The sequence below is a fragment of the Rhinichthys klamathensis genome, unplaced genomic scaffold, assembly GCF_029890125.1.
Source record: "Rhinichthys klamathensis goyatoka isolate OS25496 unplaced genomic scaffold, OSU_Roscu_1.1 h1tg000022l_1, whole genome shotgun sequence".
Taxonomy (NCBI): Eukaryota; Metazoa; Chordata; class Actinopteri; order Cypriniformes; family Leuciscidae; genus Rhinichthys; species Rhinichthys klamathensis.
The window spans coordinates 457,606-472,259 of record NW_026606573.1 but is presented as its reverse complement, the minus strand read 5'-3'; positions in this window follow the sequence as shown (position 1 = coordinate 472,259).

Genomic DNA, 14,654 nt, shown 5'->3' with positions numbered 1-14,654 from the left:
GTGGGTTGCTCCTGCAGTGACAAGTTCAGGCCTCACCCACACTGTGTAAAAACCAGTGTGTGGGATTTAAGTGAATCAGCCATATGTCCCCTTCAAAAAATGTCCTCCCAGGCTTTCTTTTTCCACACACTCATAAGCAACTCTATCAACACATCCTTCAGAGATGTCTGTCTCCTCTAATTTAGATTTCAATCCAGCCTCCCTCGCCCCCCCATTTTCATGAAAGCTCCCAGATGCAGACATCGCAAGCACCACGAAGCAATGACAGCCACATCAGCACGCTTCTCCTAATGCCAAGCTCCTAGCTCCCTTCTGCTTTCCTCAAACAAAGCTTTCTCCTGCTAATAATATGCTGGCAAGAAGGAACCCTCTCCTCTTCGAGAGAGATTACATGCTTCAGAGTGGGGTGCATGGCTTGGTAAGTGGTGTCTTCCAGGGATTATGCCATTACATCTTTGTGTGTCAGTTGATAAATGAAGTAGCTCAACTGTGCATGTCGTATAAAATATCCAATTAAAATGAACCATGGGGCAAAAACTGAACTCACTGGTGCTGCAATGCAGTGGCATAAGGGCATGCAGTAGCAACCTGTGGCAAGTTGCTCTAGTAATTGTATTATGCCTTTTAGCAAGGCACTTTAAAACAGATCGCAATGAGCTTAAATGGTTTCGTATGAAAAGTATCTGTGAAACTATACTACTTAACTGAAGATTCTTGTTTGGTTTAGATAATGTTTTGTTGTACCATGTTGTTGAAAAGATACTTGCTAAAAAGGCACCTTTGTTTGCTTTTGAGTGTGCATATATGCCGCAGATTTGTGAACCATTGCCAATGATTCCCAATAATGTTAAGTGTAATGGATTATACAGTTATTAGTTAATGTAATTAAATTCCTTTTTTTTAATTAAAAATTAATAATGCAATTACTTTTTCCATTAAATAACGAGCAACATTATCTGATTACAATTTTAGAGAAGCAATTAATAATCTGTGTTTGTTTTATTTATGTAGGCTATTTATCTTTTTTTGTGCGAAATTTCCCAACACTTCTCCCCTAACACACACGTCATGGTCACCAGCTAGTCACCACCTCCTCACTACATTTCCCATCATCCTCCCTGGCCCTTGCCTGCATGCACTTCCCAATCACAGAGATCGCTGCCACCTGCTCACCATCTCCTCATCACAGGCAGTATAAGCACACACCTCACACAGTCACTTTGTCTGGTCTCGTTTTTGAGTAAGGACTCTCTTCCCGGTATCCCTTACCATCCCATTGATGTCAAGTGTTATCGTCTACCTTCCAGTGTTTCCTACGTCTCCTTTGTTCCAGTCTTCATCCCACAACTTACCTCTCTCCGTTCCACTCTGCACGTTCCAGCGAATCTCTCACTACAGCATCCGCAACCTCCTTCGTCATCTGTAAGAGAACTATAACCTTCAGTATATCCCATCGTCATTTACCAAAGACATTCTCCATTATTGTCAACTACTGGTGCTCATATCAATAAACCTGTTTCTCAATTGTAACCTTTTGTCTTGAGTCTCTGTTCCATAACACAGTCCTGGAAAGATAACTTATTACTGACATGTTTTCAGATTGATCCATTCACTGCTGCATAGTAAATAGAATACATTTTTTCTGGAGCATCAGGTTCCTTGCAATTGGGCTATTGATTTAAGTTCTGGTCTTGTTAGTAAGTTTTACAGTTCCTTTTATTCTAGTTTTTTTTCATGCATGAGGGATTAGGTATAGACATTAATCATTATGCCTACTTAAATACCAAAGAAAAAGAGATGTTCATGTCATCTTGTCCTGGGTAAATAATATAACTGCCAAACCACAGGTGTTTTACACAAGATTATTTGTGTCGGACAGTATGTCAAATTTGAGTTACCTGCCATTTTGAAGACATTTTGTGCTGCATATTTAGGGCAAATTTTTCATTATCAAGTAGTTGGTGTTTTAATACTGATGCATCTAAAGTGCATGAACACACACACACACTTACACAATTGTGGACCCTCCAGATATGATTATTATGCTGTACAAATCGTATATTTTATCCCCTTACACTAACCTACCTCTAAACCTACCCATCACAGAAAACGTACTCGGTTACTAACGTAACCTCAGTTCTCTCTAGAAGAGGAAACGAGTACTGCGTAATATCTTACGCTAGGGGAAAACCTATTTTCCACGAGATATTGAAGCCAAAAATTATCCTTAATTTTGAATTAATGTAAAACGCGTTGCGGCAGCATGCAGACATAGGCAAGACGGCTCGCGTGCCTATTGGCTGTCCTGCAGCAATTGCAGCAGCCTATCGAGAGAGGCCCTTGGTGACGTAGATCCAATGGGGGCGCTTCGCGCCCACTACGTCACCTCCTGCCTAAGCGGGCGTGGCCTGGGCCTATAAATATAGCTCGATGGGCTGATATAATCTGTTTTTTTCATCGCCGAAGCGAACCAGAGCGTGTTGCAGGCACGGCAAAGATACGCAGTACTCGTTCCCTCTTCTAGAGAGAACCGAGGTTACGTTAACCGAGTACGTTCTCTTACGAGAGGTTCTCTCGTACTGCGTAATATCTTATGCTAGGGGAACACAGTGTAAAACGCTGTGCGTGCTGGGATCCAACACCAAAGTCCCAAGGGCAGGTGCCCAGGGCTCATATAGTGCATAATCACCAGGGACTCACAGAGAGTCTGAGAAGAGAGGCTAGAAGCGTCATTCCCAATAATTTAGCGTCCTAAGGGAGCTAATCATATTAACAGTGTTCCAAACAGTCAGGGTGAAAATGTTCGGCCTGAACTGTATAACAGTATGGGTCTGTCTTCTGCCCATGGAGTAATTTTATCGATCAGCGAGCGGTGCTCAAGCGGTTGCAGTATTCTGAGCTGAAGCAACGGGGCAGACAATACTGATTTTAGACCGAAAGTAGAAATCATCAGGAACATCCTAGCCACTCTCTTTAGAAAAGTTAAAAAGCCTTTAATACTAGGCTTGGTCATAATTAACACTATTAAAACACTCCGACGAGGAGGTACATGGTTACATGGTTTATGAGAGGGAAAAAAATGGAACTCTCATAAACCATGTATACAAGAACACACATGTTGGGTTTCCATGTTTTATGGAGACTTTCCATAGACATAATGATTGTTATACTGTAGCTCTATATTTTATCCGCTAAACCTACCCATCACAGAAAACAAAAAAAAACCACCAAAAATGTGTACATTTTCAAAACACATTACTTAGTATGATTTATAAGCTGTTCCCTTTTGAGGGAACACGTGCTGCATCGGAAGTAGCGACGCTATGGGAACGCCTCTGTGTGATTGCATCTGAAGCACCTGTATAATCACTCATTGGTGGAACGTTGTGCCATGATGCACAAACTATAAAGGATGCCCGGACAAAGCATAGTCAGCTTCTGTGCCTTTAATGTGAATTGTTTCTTATTTGGTCTTGTTTGTCCCATTAAGAAATGAATAATTAATTAGATCTATGGGAAGTGACACACAGTCAGCTCTTGAGGGTGATGGCTGTGTTCATTCATAAAATGTCCCGACATTCATGCACTATCGGAATTTTAGCTCCACTCCTGTTGACTTTTTTCTTTCGGAGGGAAGAAAGTCTTAAGCACTAAAGAGTCGTGTAGCTCGGATCTCGCGTTTAGTGAGGAAACACGTAGATTATGGGTCCGCAAAAGATATTATATAATGCCGGAGGGAACTGAGCAGACGGGTGATTCTATTCTCAGACTGCGTGCAACTAATTATGTTTGCAAGAAATAATTTTATGATTCTTTATTTGTATATTGAAACTATTCTAATAATATATTCAGCCTATCGTCCAGACCGTTTACTTTGGTTTTTCTTGGCTGCATTTCATTTTGAGGAAATAAATGGTGAAATAGTTGTCTGGCTTTGGTATGTCTTTATTAATAGGCTATATATTCAGTAGGGTTGGGTACCATTCACATTTTAACCAGTACATCGGTACATTTCTGCAAGTCATTAATAGAAGTGTTATTGACATTGTGCCAGAGCTGCCTTGGTCACTGTCTGCCATTGTCTGTGATGTTTGTATATTCATAAAAACAACCATTTTAATAATTTAAAAAAAGAAAATTATATTAAATATTTTGTTTTCCACAAATTTTGTGTTGTGTAATTTCTGGTAATCAAATAAAGACATAAAAAAATTATTTAATTTTTAATCTTTTAATCATATGAAATGAAACAAACTTTTTTGTCAAACAACATGCTTCACAACTGAGCTTTATATTGTTAAAAATTAAAACATGGAAGAAAATTGTGATTATTTGTTAAAAAATAAAGTTTTGCAAATAATTTATTATTATTAGTGTTAGTATTATTATTACATTGAGACATATCTAAATTCTAATGTACAACAGTAATATATTTGTCAAGTTAAACCAATACTTTATTTTGACGGGTTGCGGTGAAGACCTTTGCGTTCTCGTGTGTTTATAATATGACGATAGTTTTTCTCTAATGAAACAGTACAATGCTGATGAAGTAACTCTCAGAGCGGGAGTCACTAATCCTTCAGTGTGTGTGTGTGGTAAATGAAATCGGGCGTCTACGCCATTGATTCACACAGAGACAAGCAGAACATGCAGGATTCGTATTTAAATAGTTTTACTCACACGCCCAGATTACTCATACTCATTATACGGTGCCCTTTTATCCTCGGTGCCCTCACAGGACCGTTCTGCCAACCCCACCATCCTTGATGCTTCGGGAAGCAGCGGTTTCTAGCAGGTTCAGGTCTGAGCCTCCACCAGGGGACTGAATCAAAGCGCTATGTTCATTATTCTTTCTATTGTAATGTCAGGGTGCTATACAGAGAGTCCACTGATACCAAAGTCTCCTCGGCTGTCATAGAAGTGAGGACGTGTAAGAAGTGGAGGGCTCAGGAGGCAGTTGACCAGGCTGAAGCACTGAAGAGTGCTGGTGGGGACAGTGGAGTCAGGATGTGCAGGTCTTATCCTAATTCGACAAGGCACGGGGAAAGGACAGGCATCAACTGGTCCAAGAAGAAATCCGAGCAGGGGTGGAGGAAAGATGCATCAGCAGAATGGTGAGGATGCGACAACAAGGGGCGTGCTGGCAGCTAAAGGTCAACCTGGGATAGCAGCTCAAATTCCCAGAAACCATCGCCATGACCACGCTTAGGCCTGACTTGGTCCTCCTTTCAGAATCATCAGCGCAGGTGGTCCTACTGGAATTGACTGTGCCCTGGGAAGACCTAACGGAAGAGGCGTTTGAATGGAAGAAAGCCAAGTACGAGGAGTTGGCAGGCGAATGCCATAACAGAGGATGGAAGACCCGCTGCCACCCCATCAAGGTTGGCTGCCGAGGGTTTACCGGCCAGTTGCTCTGGAGGGCCCTCAAACTGCACAAGAAGAAAGTCATCAGGAACATTACGAATGCCGCTGAGTAGGCATCTAGATGGCTGTGGATCAAAAGGGGTGATCGTGGATCACACAAGCTACCTAGACACAAGTCGGGGACTGATCATCCTTGGCTGGGTCACCTGAGCAAGGGTGTATGATTTTGAGAGAGCCGAAATACCCGATGACCCCAGGTTATATCACAGATGATGTGTCTAGGTTGCACCTGTAAGGTGAGTGTTAAAATCAGCAGAATGTCCTTAAACACTTATCAAAGAAATAAAATACCATCTGTTCTCTTTTGCGCTAGAACCGTTCTCTTGAACATTTTAAACAGTGCGAAAAATGATGAAATCTTGCCGGAACAGTGGATTGCGGCTTTGAAATCGAGTCCATTTGGACATATTCTCCCAAACTGTCTGTAGTTGTCAGGAAAACATGTTAACACCTCAAATGACACCTTTTTTCCACCAGGTCCTGTCGATGACCGCTCTTTGTATGAAGGAACTGCCCGAGCCCCGCTTACGCCTTCAACACAGAGAACAGACAAGATGACAGCATGATCGGCAAAATGTTGGTGACATTGATTTTCATGAAAACATAATGGGCTATATACTATATTGCGTCATCAAAAATTATTGAGGTCGTGTACATATATTGTGCGATAAGTTGATATATTGATTATTGCAACTACTATTATTATTATTATTATTAGTCTAGTTAATATTAGTATTATGTAGTGTAATGTAGACTGAGACACTATATCACAACTAAAAAGAGGTTTTAGTCCCCTTTAAAGTTCAGTTTCAAGTCAATGCACTGACTTTGTTCAATTTGTACACTAAATATGGGTTGAAGATCTAAATTTTGAACTCTCAAAGTGCACCAGATTTATGAATTAAACTTTAAAATGTACAAATTTGGGGACCACTAAACACAGTTTTACAAAAATTCTGTTGGAAACACTGAAATGGGAATGGTGGTTTTACAGAGGGGATTCTTTTTGTAATTTCTTTTCAACAAGGGAGATACCATCCCCCTCAAATCGAGCTGATATTCATGTCAAAGCATGGAGTGAGTGTGATATTGCTTTATTGCTTTTACACAACAGTTGACGACAGTCCATAAATAAGAATTAAACAGTGAGTAACTCATATTATTGCCAACATAATATTTCCAATTCTTTTGTTTTAGCTCAGCTAACGAAAAGAGTTTCAAATGAAGGCACAGCAGAATAAACAGTGCTGAGTGTGGTTTTGTACCTGAATGAACCAGTGGTTTTCCCTCAAAAAAATCGGTGTGAATGATTCACTGACTTATAAGACCACCGCATTTGTTGCTCCTAAATTAATCCATTTTTGAACAAATTTATTAAATGAATATTTCAAAAACTCACTCATAAAAATAGTAATTTTGCCACCTATACTGTGATGTAACCAACGCTATCTCACGACCAATTCGTCCGAATTTGATATGTGATTAAAAGATGGCTAATTCGTAACAATTCGTACGACCTCATTCGTACGAATCTGTACGATTTGTCTAAACCCACGTGATGGGTAGGTTTAGGGGCGGGGTCAGGGGTAGGTTATTCGTACGAATTCATACGAATTGGGCAACTCGTCAAATATGTACGTTTTAGCAAAAATCTTACTAATTTGTACAAGTGAGGTCGTACGAATTGTTACGAATTAGCCATCTTTTAATCACTCGTCAAATTCGGACGAATTGGTCGTGAGATCGGGTTGGATGTAACCTACAAAAGGAGTAACCACATTGGCAATTTGTCTAGAAACACACAGAGTGATACAAACAATGGGAAGTCCAGTAATGTTGACTGTTATAACAGCACTCATGAAAAAAGTTAAAATTACATTTTAGCAGTGCTGCTCTCACCAAAATTCTGTTATTGGATGTTTTAAATAATATAACTTAGTAGAATGAGTTTTATTTCACAGCAGACTAAAGGTTCTGAGAAGGGTTTTGTGCCGGAATAAACCAGTGTTTTGAACCGGTTAAATCGGTTGAGTGAATGATTCAATGACTTAAAACAGGGCTATTCAATTAGCTTCATTCGAGTGCCGGATTATTGAATCGAAAAGTTGAGGAGGGCCGGTGGGTTTAGCTGATTTATTGAAACATTATTTATTATTTATTGAAACATAACCGTATTAATAAATAAGCTAAATTAAACCAAAAAAGTATTGTATTTACTTGGAAATGTGGTACCCAACAGTATGCACATTTATAAGACCATAATAAATAACTTATTTACAGTTGTGTACAAATATATAAATTATACATGCTCATAGCTATTGGTAAGAAATATTTTATTCATAATTCTTATAGGCTTAAATTAAAAATTCTGACACTGAGACTTGGTAACCACATGTAAAACCATGCATGGCTACTCATTTACTCACTACCACTATAGAGAAATGCCTAAACACAGGTAAAAACTATACACACAACGAATTATAAATTCCTCTACCCACCTAATAAATCTAATGCAATATAATTTACTATTAGGGTTGGGTATCGTTTCATTTTTAGCGATTCCAATTCCGATTCTGCTTATCGAATCCGGTTCTTATCGATTCGTTTCCGATTCCAATATTTTTTGGAGAGAGAAAAAAGGGCAAATACTTGAAGAATAAATATTTCTACCTTTTATTCTTGCCAATTTTAAGCAATATCCAATAAAATGGCTAAAGTGAAAGGAGTCTCTTCATATAAAGGTGTTGATTACATTAATTAATTCATAAATACTTGTTTTACTGGAGTAATAGTGTTTGAATTAATGATTCAAATGAGTTTTTAAAAAGAAAGACTATTAGACTATACATATGTAGTTGTCTGATGTATGTAATCGTGATCTCCATTTTAAACAAAACAAAAACGATTTTAAGCCACATAGATTCCTGAATTAGGGACCGTTCACATATCGCGTCTAAAAATGCATGGAGAAGCGGGGCCGCGCAAACCTGACTCCGCCAGATGGATTTGCTCCGCATATCCATCTGGAAACCTTCCGTTGAAGTAGTTTTGGTAAGGGGCGAAAATACTGGTTAGCTGATTGGCCTATGTTGGTGATAGACGGGCCAAATCAACCAATCAGATCAACGAAGCATATGACGTACTAACAGAGCGTATCTTTTCCTCTGAGAAAAGCCTCCAGAGCAGTGTTTTGCTCTTCTTTCAGTGAAGAAATACTCTGTAATTCCGATAAAACTTGCTCGATAGCCACGCTGATGCTAGTTTCATCCGCTGAAGCCGACATGTTCTTTAGACTGAACTGACGCGCTTCTCGTTGCGTCACACCTCAACCCGCCTCAAAGCCAACGCTGATTGGACGTTCGTTTGGTGAACTGCTCCCAAATTTTCTTTAACGGAAAGTATCCAGACTGATCTGCGAGTGAAACCTTGAAAGCTCGCGAGATCAGGATGGTCTCACGAGGCTAGGGCCGCGCCGCTTTCTCCTCCTTTCCACAAGCGCTTGCGCTCCCGTGGCGTCTGTCGTTGCTATGCAACCATGAACTGCGCTCTCCATGATGCAGACGAGGACGTATCAGCAAAGGATTAATTGATTTATAGCCCTCGCATTAGCTTTACTAGGCTACTAGATATATTTATGGAGATGAGAAATAAAAACATGCCCTGTTCAGCTATGATCAGCTGTTTGGCCGAGCTTTCGATGTTACAGAAAGGTCGTTGTTTTTTGTCACATGACCTGCGCGCCTGCAAAAACGAGCGCCACGCACCGCATGCTCGTCGCTTCTATTATGAACGTGCTTGCCACGCGCCTACATTTGAAATAACGAATTTGCAACTGTCCCAAAGTCAGGAATCGATAAGAGGAATCATAATGCGTGCTTCTTATCGAATCCCCGGTTTTGGGAAATTTGTTACCGGTTCTAAAATGGAACCAGTTCTCGATACCCAACTCTTACTATAACTAAGTATTAAATATTCCAAATTTCTGCCCAAACTATGGTAAATTACTACAGTACATTCATGGTAAATGTTTGTAAGGCTGGTGATTAAGGGATTTAAAGTCTTCTAATTCATTCATGGCACAATGTTTCTGCTGTTACCTCATCAGTCGCGTTGGAATGTTGAGGCTGTTTCATCCGATTTAAAACTGTTAAATCATTGAGTGATTTGTGGCTTGTAACAGACAGGTGTGTTGAATTGAACCGCTTCTCACTAGATGTATCAACGCTGTTAAATAATAGTGTCCGGGACCGAGAGTAAACGCAACTCCTGTAAGCTTGCGTTCCGTTATACACTATGCTGCGAAGTTCAAAGTAAACTTGAGAAACGTTTCTCAGTTCAGTCTGAGCGCTCATGGTACGCAGAATACGTATATCCGTACAGCTGCAGGCGCCACTGCGGCCACGCGCATATCTAAACAAATTTAACCGCACCACCAGGATAAGAGGAGGAGGGCGGTTGGGGGCCGGATGGAGATGATTGGCGGGCCGCATGTGGCCCACGGGCCGCCAATTGAATAGCCCGGACTTAAAATATCATCATGTTTGTCATTCAATGAATCAATTGTTGAATGAATTGGTTGAATATTTCCACAGACTCACTCATAAATTATAGTAATTTTTGCTACCTACATGCATAATGATGTGATCTACAGAAAGAGTGATACAAATGGAAAAAAGTCCCAGTGCTGTTGGACTGTTTTAATAGCACTCCTGAAAAAAGTAAAAATTAAAATTACATTATAGCAGTGCAGCTCTCTGCTAAATTCTGTTAATGAATGTTTTAAATAATACATCTTTGGAGAATGAGTTTTATTTTGGCTGAAATCCAATGTAGCAGTGCCCTAGATGTGTTTCAAAAGTCATGTAATAGATAATGATTGACCTACAGTGTGGGAGTTCCAACAGTTCAAGGAAACAGCCAAGAACTGACTAGAGTTGTTTGTCATGGTAGATCAGTTTCTTCCCATGTTTTCATAAGGGTTTTGGCAGAACCGGGCTGATTTGCAGGAGTCTCATCACTCACATTCTCAGGTATATGGATATAAAGAACTCCGACTCTAAGGTATCATTAATAGAACTAGAAGGAAGGATAAATATGGCCATAACCTAGAATTAAACCTAGATCTGGACTGCCTGTTGTAAACAGATCTGCCCTGCTGGGTAATGGGAGTGAGCCAGCAACTGGAGGGTTACTGACATCACAATCCATCTCTGCCGTCAATATGTCCTTGAGAAAAGCACTTATAGCCAAGTTGCTCCATGGGGACTGTCCATGCAATTAATCTAGTGTAAGTTCAATTGAAAACGTGGCTTCTAAGTCAAAATGTTCAATTTTAAAGGTGACATCCTGCATTAGAGATCGCTTGGCAAGAGGGAAAGCTCAGATTTGACAAGGTGAAACATCTGGTACTTGGTGGGTGGTAAGAATACAAGTAGCCACTGGCAGGTCTGCAAATATACTGTACATGTGCTTTCAGAAGCAGGGAAATAGGAGAAAAGAGACTTGACTCTAATCACAGAGTGAAAAAGTCTAAAGTCATACAAGAAAAAGAAAAAGGCCAAATAATACAATGTGTGGCTAGCATAATAATGGATCAACTGCTGTCCTCTTGGGCACACAATTTAATACTTTTAATAATTCACGTATGGCCAGCTGGGTAAGTGCATTACATTAGAAAAGCAATGTGTAAAAATATATGTTTTAATTGCTCTTGTTTATTTACACATAATAGTTTTTAAATCCATCATAATAAGGAATCGATCTTTAGTATAAAGAAATGAAGACTTCCAGCCCGATCTCACGCCAATTCGTACGAATTTACGAGGTGGCCAATTCGTACTAATTCATACAACCTCACTCGTACAAATTCGTATGATTTTTGCTAATTCGTACATATTTTATGAGTTACCAAATTCGTATGAATTCGTACGAATGACCTACCCCTGACCCCGCCCCTAAACCTACCCATCACGTGGGTATAGACAAATCGTATAAATTCGTACGAGTGAGGTCGTATGAATTAGTACGAATTAGCCACCTTTTAATCACTCGTACGAATTCGTACGAATTGGTCGTGAGATAGCGTTGAGACTTCAGATGCAAAAGTCTCAAAGTGCCATCTGAATTTTCTATCAAGCTCGTATATTTAAGCTCAGTAATTTCACTTTAATGACAATTAATAGGTAATTGCCATTGCCATTGAAATGAAATAACTGAACATAAACATACAAGCTTGATAAAAATTATCATTCAAGAAGAAAATTTCAGATGGCACTTAGAGGCTTTTGCATCTGAAGTCTTCAAATAATTTTCACATTGTCAAAATAAACTAAATATGTCCTGCATGTCTTTGGGGGGTTGATATTATTATATTAATCAATACAAAATTTAATTTAATATAAATACACTACTGCTCAAAAGTTTGGGGTCAGTAAGATTCTTTTTAAAGAAATTGAGTAGCGCCTCATTGCAGTACACGAAATCCAGGGGGCGGAGTTGGATTTCGTGTTCTGCAGTGAGGACCATCTCAAGAAATTAGCAAAGTTCACAACGAACCCATCTAATCTTTCAATTAACTGCCGGAGCAAATAAGAAGCCGCTCACCTTGCTCTGGCATCAGCTGTTTTGGCATCCCTCCACCAACATAATTTAGGTATCTTGCTAACATACTCATCATCCAAGCATTAGTAGTCCCTCTGGTGGGTATATGTAAGCTTGAGTTGAAGCTGCTTCTTTGAGCCCCTCCACTGCGGACAGCAAGCCAAATACGCTTAACCTTATCAGCTTGAAGATTATATGGGCAAAGGAATTCATGAAATACTTTTATTCAGCAAAGGATACTATCACGGTGTGGTGTAGGTAGAAGAAAGGCGAAGAGGCAAAAAGCTCCAAAATAAACATTTACTACTATAACTCACAGGTGTACAGGGATGACGGGTAACACACACAATACAAAGTAACGGACAATGAACAAGGCAAAACACAGGGCTAAATACATGGGGAAACAGATCAGGGAAACGAGACACAGCTGACAAGACTAACAAGGTGACAGGTGAGACAGATGAACTAATAATGATAATGACACGTGACATGACGACAGGTAGACAAGTCCAATGAAAACAAACTAAACGGAACACAACTGTGACAGATACAGATTTCTATTCAAAAATCATGGTTTCCGAAAAAAATATTGAGCAATTGTTTTCAACATTGATAATAATAAGAAATTTTTTTCGAGCGAGTTTTTTGGCTAGTGAAACTTTCGCTTTACCATCAAAGAAATGTAAAATATTTTTTACTGTGTAAATGTCACTAATTAATAATAATACTAATATTAATTTGTGGATCTAAATAGCTGAAAATCTACACAGCTAATTTTGACAAAAAATTAAAAGAGTTAATAATGAAAAGAATCATGGCATCACTCCAGAGGCCCTGCCAAAGCATTACAGTGACAAAATAATTTCTGGCCCAGTTGAAGTCAATTAATATTAAATGGCTTATCTATAATTTAGCCGTTTATCTGATATAAATGTTTGTTTATCTGGGTTCTGTATCTGCACCAGCACTAAATAGAGTTTAAATTCAACTTCTAGCTAATTCAAGTCATGTAATGTGTGTACCCTGTCGTCGGCCATCACTCTGCAGGAAAAGCATAAACCCTGGAATGGAGGAAACACCTGTCTGGGAGCATTACTCTCTACTGGTGCCAAACTATGTTTGTCAGAGGTCAGCCTGGGGGAGCAGCTCACTCTGGTTAAGGTTTTAAACAGTGCACAGGAAGATGACAGACATAATTACCGCAGCTAAGTTTTGAGGGTCCCTTGTTTACTCTCGCAAACCAACAGCAATTGCGGGGTCTTTGACTTGATTGTCAGGCTTTGCCATTGTTTTCCGGCTCTGCCCTGAAGCAACGGAGCTGAATGGTGCATCACAGCCTCCTCTGAGTGGAAGGGGGTGCAAGGGGAGAGAAGAACAGGGGGGAAAGAGAGTGCAGGCGCCTCCATAGCTCGCACAGCCTCCAGGCATAGTGGCAGTATGGTGTTAGTAATGAGAGTCCTCCAGCAGAGCGGGGACCAGACACTCTGCCTTTTCCACTGCAGCAGATGTCACCGCAGGGACAGCTGAACAGTAAAGAGGCACGGGGCCAACCTTCTTCTCCTGCGCTATGATACAGATGCTGAAAGAAGAGCTTGGTTCTCATCTGTGCTTAATTACAGTGCGACTGCATGAGTGTTGTTTGCAGGCTTGTGAAAAGTAACAGGCTGAAAAGGAGGACAATAATTCTACCCCGTGGTGCTGGAAAGAGACATATTCATCACTCACACTGCTGTATGGATCACCGTCCAGAGTCCAGACTGAAAGTCACAAGAGTAGAACAAGTGGTGTTGGCTTTATTAAATCCCCTTTCGCTGATTTGTTTTTCATTCAAATGGATTATCAGAATTACTTGAGTTGCACTTTTTAAGTAAAATGCAAATCACATATTCATCATGCACTGTACACGTCATAGCCTGTCTCCCATCCAACCAATGGCTATGCTGTAAATGTTGTGTAGTGGGAAAATCTCAAGGTTTGTAATCGGAAGGTTGCTGGTTTGATTCATGCCATGCATGAAGAGCACAACCTTATAGCTAAACTTGGATTCAACAAACACAATATGGCTGAAGCTGCTTAATATAGTTGTGTGGAACCACGTGACTTTATACTTTAAGTAAATCCAACATTTCATTTTTTTCATTTTTTTTAAGCTAGGAGAAATTATCATATGCACATTAAAATAATAAAGTAATGGACAATAGTGTTCAATGTGGTTGTGACGCACCATGGTAGAATGAATGAATATTCAGACACAAAAGAAATCCAAACAAAGATGTCTGAAAGAAAAACATAGTAGGTAATCAATATACGGATCTCCGCGCCGTACTACTAAACATATCTGCAAAAATAATGATTGTTTTCAATCATCAGCTTCCTCCAACACTCCCACTGTCTGCCATTGGTCAGTCAAACAGATAGATCCACCCCAAACTCAAGGCATACAGCATGTTTTATGATAGAGTTCAGGGCACTTTTAAGGGCAACTCAACCTAAATGGATTATTTATAGTCGTCTTTGCATTTTAAGATGAGAAGGGACATTTATTTTAACATCGGAAAAAAATCCACATTAAAACTTTAAATGCCCCCTTAAGTGGCGTACATGACACAAGGACATTTTCTTTCTTGTTT